General features: G+C 45.1%; 1 protein-coding gene across 1 annotated transcript in view; it reads left to right on the top strand.

Annotated features, from left to right (window-relative positions):
- The first annotated feature begins 4,153 nt into the window (after positions 1-4,153).
- Positions 4,154-5,857, top strand: part of ZNF133 (zinc finger protein 133) — a 21,144-nt gene continuing 19,440 nt past the window's right edge. The window contains exon 1 of the mRNA XM_006921560.3: positions 4,154-4,577. The gene's annotated coding sequence lies outside the window, so the exon portion shown is untranslated. The remainder of the gene's footprint in view (positions 4,578-5,857) is intronic.

The following is a 5,857-nucleotide window of genomic DNA, read 5'->3' as shown; positions in this document are numbered from 1 at the left end:
GACTTAATGTTTGCATGGGTGAAGGAACTTGAAGTTTGAGTCCTGCCAAGTGAGAGGGGCTTGATAAATACCTTGAATTTTCAAAGATCTACCCCTACAAAGCATAAAAGGAAGGATACATAAGTTCAAAATGACCAGTCAGTAATTAAACTACCTACAACAAAGAACACCCCTCAGAGGAACATAGAATTTAGTCGTCAACAAAAATTCCCAGTATATAATTTTTAAACTGCTGAACACATAGAGAAACAGGAATTATGACCCATAGTCAAGAGGGAGAAAAAAGCACTTAACAGAAACAGATTCTGAGATGGCCCAGAGGTTTAGCAGATTTTACAACAGCTATTATAAATATATTTTTAAAACCTATGCACTTAATGAGTGAACAAATGGGGGGAAATCTCAGCTAAAAGGCAGAAATTATGAAAAAAGAACCAAGTAAGAATTCTAGAACTGAAAAGTATAATAAATAAAATTTAAAAATTCACCAGATGGGCTTAAGAGATTGAATATGGCAAAAGGAAGGTCAGTGAGCTTGAAGTCAAATCAAAAGAAATTAACCAATCGGACAGAAAAAAATACTAGAGAAAATTGGACAGAGCCTCAGTAAACTGTGAGACAATCAAACAGTCTAAAATATGTATAATTTGAGAAGACACAAAGGGAGAAGAGATTGAAAAAGAGGCTGAAAATTATTAAAGATACAACAGCCAAATTAAAACAGTGGTAATTAGGGTGCGAGAGGGGAAAAGTGGGGTCACTTAAATGATCAATTATCTAGGTTACCAAGACCTTTCTGAAAGAGGATCCTTCATGGAAGGGGCACCCTGGTTCCTTATCTAGCTGTGAAGCTGGCGGCCATCATACAGATGGTAACATTTATTTGAGATGGATGTCTTTGAAATGGGTGCCTTGGCAATCAAAAGCTTAATGTCAGGTGCTTATGCTACAATGTAAGACTTATTTTTTTCTTTTCTTAATTTCCTTATAATACAACTAATCCTTTAAATGTAATGCCATAAGATTGGGGATCATAATATATATAAAGTTAAAGTATGGCACAGGCCATGAGACTGGGGTTTCTTGTCTCTTCACGGGGCACATTAGTGCCACTCTTGTTTCATGCACTGAAACCCATGATATTGACCAACTTGGAGAAGGCCAGCACTTGCCCATGATCATATAGTCAATTGGGACCAAATGTCCTAAGCCAAGCTTATTGGCTTAGAATATAAGAACGCAAGTAGGAGAGAAAAAGGTATTAATTAGCTCCCTCTGACACTCAACACACAATTTCTTGGGCAAGCTTGGACGTACAGGGTTGGTTCTCATTTAAGATTAGTTCAGCTGAAATAAATGCATGAACAGAGACTGTGTAAGCTAGAGAAGGAAACTGCTGTGTCAACTGCACTCGGCTCTCCCTTACCTAGACTGGAGCCAGCAGATGTTGTGGCTCCTCCTAGAAAGCTCCAGTTGGGTGATGTATTTTAGTTTGGAAAAATGGAATTCCTGCTCATAGGGGAAAAAAATGAATCAACTATAGGAAATAGTTTAAGCTGCCATTTCAGAACTCAGAGCTAAACTGGATGGGCAAGCCCAGAGTGTGGCACCACTGAAGTGGTGTGGACTCTCAGCAGTGGTAAAAGGGATAAGAGAAGGGAACCTCAGATTAGTAGACAGCACATTATCTACTCCTTATTAGGTGGATGAAAAATCTCCCCTACTTGAAGCAAGAATATCTAGGAACAGAATCCAACCTGGAAAAAAGGCCTGTAGTACACACACACACACACACACACACACACACACACACACACACACCTATCTACTTATTTTCGATTGTACATACACACAATAAAACAGACTTTCCTGGGGGGTGGGGAAGAGTCATGGGAAACACTGTTGCTGTCAAATCCAATCCTAAAGTAAAGGTCAGTTATGCCTGACAGCTGTTTCCTGCATTGCTTTTTCTGCATTTAAGGATTTAAACTGCTCTGTGAGTCAGTTTTTAAATCCTGGTACTTGGATTCCAAGACCATTAATTCCCATCTCTATCCAACCAACATCAGTTATCTACCATCTGGGTCCTATTCTGGCAATTATGGGGTTTACAAGAAAAAACAGAGTTCCAAATCTTGAGGTGTTTTGAATTGAGGACAACCACATAAAACATATACAGTCATAGTCTTTCTGAGTTTTAGGAATTTGGAGATTACTCAATCTAACTGTATTAGCTTTAAGGAGCCCTGAATGGGTTAAATCTTTGCTACCTAGTGTAGTCTGATATTGACAAGCTTCATTAACATCATTTGGAAGCTTGTTAGAAATGATGATGCTTGGGCTCCACCCCAGGCATGCTGACTCAGAATTTGCATGTTTACAAGATCCCAGATGATATGTATGCCCATTTGAGACGCACTGATGTAAATGATCAACCCTATGCAGTTCAGTAATAGCAACAACTAACCAACAATTATACTTTTGATTTTCCAAAACAGGGTCTTTCCTGCACATTATCACATGACACTTCCTTGGGATGAAAGAAGCTTTGTTACAAATAATGGATGCCAGGCCCCCATCCCAAACTCATAATCTTAGAAGTGGTATTCAGGCACTGTATTTTTAAAAGCTCCCAGGTACAGCCAGGGTCAGAGGACTCTCAAAAAGTCATTATAGGATAGAAACCAGGGATGGTCTTGTGAAAGAGTGCTGAGAATTTGGTCTTGAAGGATGGATAGGATTTAGAAGAGTTAGAGAAGAGGAGAAGTTCCGGATGAGGTATGAAGCGGGGCAGAGTGGGGTGGGAATTACTACAGGGAAGGAAGAGATGGAGAAACAGGCAAGCAGGAGTGTTTTTAGAAAGCAGGCAATCCAGATTTCTATTTGGAAATATTATTAAATGCTGAGAACTCTTTCAAATATGGAACGTGAGGGTGGCCAAACCAAACATCTGTTTGCCACATGTGGACAGCTTGATGGCATCCTTGCCTATATGCATGAAAAACTGGACAGATGCAAAACCATTCCCTACTGAAAAACACCGTAACTGAGCCCAGGGCAGTCTTCCCCGTGACTCAGACCCTGAGACTCTGACCTTGCTTCCTGCTCTCTTGCCAAATGCCTTTCTCCAATTTTTCAACTTGCTTATTCCCCTCAGGGGAGTTTAGACAGCCCCTTATCTTGGAAGTTTTCCCTAGTCTCTTACCGCCAGGACCCTGAGATCCCAGTTATCCTTGCCCTTCGCCTCACTGGACACTTAAACATGGAAGTCCTTGCATAATTACTTTCAACTTCCCTGCGTGTTAATAACTACTTTCTAGGTGAATGACTGAGTTAGTTACAGGTGGGGCTGAGAGAGAGGTCAAGAGAGGGTTCTCACTTATCCGGGACCAGAGCTGAACTGAATTCACTAGGAACAAGGAAGCCTAGGGTCAAAAGAAGAAAATAGAGGCAAGAGAAGAGAACAGATTCATCCTTCGGGAGCTAAGAAGGAATTTTCGAAAATTCTCGTCTCTTCTTGGCTCTCTAGGCCACGTGGGCACTTTCTTGGTCTTACAAGTTTCAGAAAGCATACCTAAATGAAGAGAATTGAGAGGGTGCCGGGATGCAAATTCCCTTCCACAAGTGAAGTGCAGCTTGCTCTCCCGCTCCCCAGTTGTGTTCCAGATGGCACCAGCGTAGCCCTGTCCTCGACCACAGCACCGAAAAAAGACCCAGACAGCCAAGCCGACAGCGGGCTCGGCTCCAAGCTATGGTCCAAGAATGAGGTTCCTTTCCCCCAAAAAGATGAACGAGTTTGCCCATAATTTTGTGTACTCCAATAGAGGAAAAAAGTCTCAGGGTACTCGCAATAGGATGTTCAGTTTGAGAACGTGCGCTCAGAATCCGGGTCAACCTTGCACTGACGAGATCCCGCGAAGAATGATGTACCGCTCCCAGCTTCGATCAGGGTTTGTGAGCTGGACGAGACCACGCCTGCCATGCGCTCAGAGAACACCGGGCACAGTTTTGTAACCCACGGCAGGAGCTGGAAATCTTGACTGCCGCTCGGAAGCCAAACCATGTCAAACCCAGGATCAGAACAGCAAATCCCCTGTTGGGAAGATGACGTCACGTCCGCACGCTGGGGGCGGGCCTGACACCGGATGCGGAAGTTACTACAGGCGTCTCCGGAGAGTGTGGTCTTTGAGGCAAAGGTGTGAGACAAGGGGACATAGCACAGCAGAGAACTTCACCCAGGGCCGTCTACATGTTTTGTGAACGTGGTTTCAAGAAAAAAAAAAGGGAGAATCCAAGTGCCACAGTGGCCATTAGCCAGTGACCGGGGAACGTCACCCAGAAACGGCAGCCTTGGAAGCCAATGGGAGCTGCTGGCCGCCAGCGCACTTCTGGGCGCGCCGAATATCCTGGGAGGTGTAGTCCCCGCTCCAGGTAGAGGATTCTGGGTAGTGTAGTCTCAGCCTGCTGCCGGAGAAGATTCCCCAGCTGGTGGCTGAAGTGACCCCTTGTTCTTTAGTGGCGCTGGTGAGACTCCCGCGGGACCTTTGCCGCACCCGTGTACTTCCTTGCGCAGAAAGGTAGGTCCTGAAAGGGTAGTCTGTGGGCTGAGGCTGGGAATAGTGCAGATGACGAAGAGCGGAGGTAGTGGTGGGGACGCGTTGTCGTGGCTCAGGCCGTGTTCTCTTGGATGTCTTATTTGGGGGTGTGGGCGCAGATTTCCGAGGGACGTGGGTGAAGCTCAGCTGTGAAACCCAGTAATGATGGGTGCTGGGCTCCTGCCTTTCGTCCTAGGATTCCTGTGGTTTGGGACATGGAGTTTGGGTCGAAAGAGCGATTTGGGGAGAGGGAGTCGCTCACGCCACAGTTTTGAGGCGTTGAGTAAGTAGGTTTTGGGGAGCCTGATATTTCCCAGGTGGTGGAGTGGGGTCCACCCCTCGGTCCATGTGTCTGGGGTTTTGGTGGATGGGGGCTGATAGTCTTACTTAGGGCCCAGCAACTCCTCCGATGTGCTGAGGCGGGGCGAGGAGCGGGCTTGCATGGCCAAATGTGCCTCGCCTGGACTAGGTGTTGGGAGTGGCCATTTTGGCGTTATCTAAGGGTCTCGATTTGGCAGGTCGCCTCTGGGATCGAGCCTTGGAGTAAGAGCTCGGGCAATTGGCAAGCTATTAAAAGGTCCCGGGGACTGTCACCACAAGCATCATGGATTCCCACATCTCTGGTGTGGCCATGCTTTGGGATTTTAAGTTTCACTTTTAACTTTTTATTAAGAGAAATTTCAGACAGAAAGTAGAACTCCATAGACCCATCACCCAAATTCAGTGCTTGTCACCTCATGACCACTTTTTATTCATTTCAAAATGGTATACTGAGAATCCTCATAACCCACAGTGGTTCACCATCACTGCCCTGTTTAAGAGCATGGCCTCCAAAGCATATTTCATCCATGCTCTGTCAATTATAGTTATGTCCCCTGGGTCAGAAGACTGACCTAACTGCGCCTCAATTTTCTTATCTGTAAAATGAAGATAATAAATTATACTTATTGGGTTGTGAGAGTAGAAAGCGGTAAAACTCATACAGTGCCTGGGACAGTCTCTGTATGGTATATACTGAGTGTCAGGTAGGTATTAACTTTCCTTATTAAGAGCTCAGGGTCAGCATCGGTAGCGTGTCTGTGCAGGCAGTGTTCACAGTCTGCATATCAGTTCTGTTCCCAGCAAGCTGCCCACAGCCTTTTCTTTTGTGGTAGGTCCATTTCTGTTGCCTTAAAGGAAGAGAAGGCCCTACCCTGCTGAAACTTTAGGATTTCCAGTGACTCTCTTGAACCTTTTGTTCTTGTTCGGCCCTACCTATGACT

Source organism: Pteropus alecto, unplaced genomic scaffold, assembly GCF_000325575.1.
Source record: "Pteropus alecto unplaced genomic scaffold, ASM32557v1 scaffold45, whole genome shotgun sequence".
NCBI classification, from domain to species: domain Eukaryota; kingdom Metazoa; phylum Chordata; class Mammalia; order Chiroptera; family Pteropodidae; genus Pteropus; species Pteropus alecto.
The sequence above is the reverse complement of the archived record's forward strand: the minus strand, read 5'-3'. Positions and strand labels throughout refer to the sequence as shown.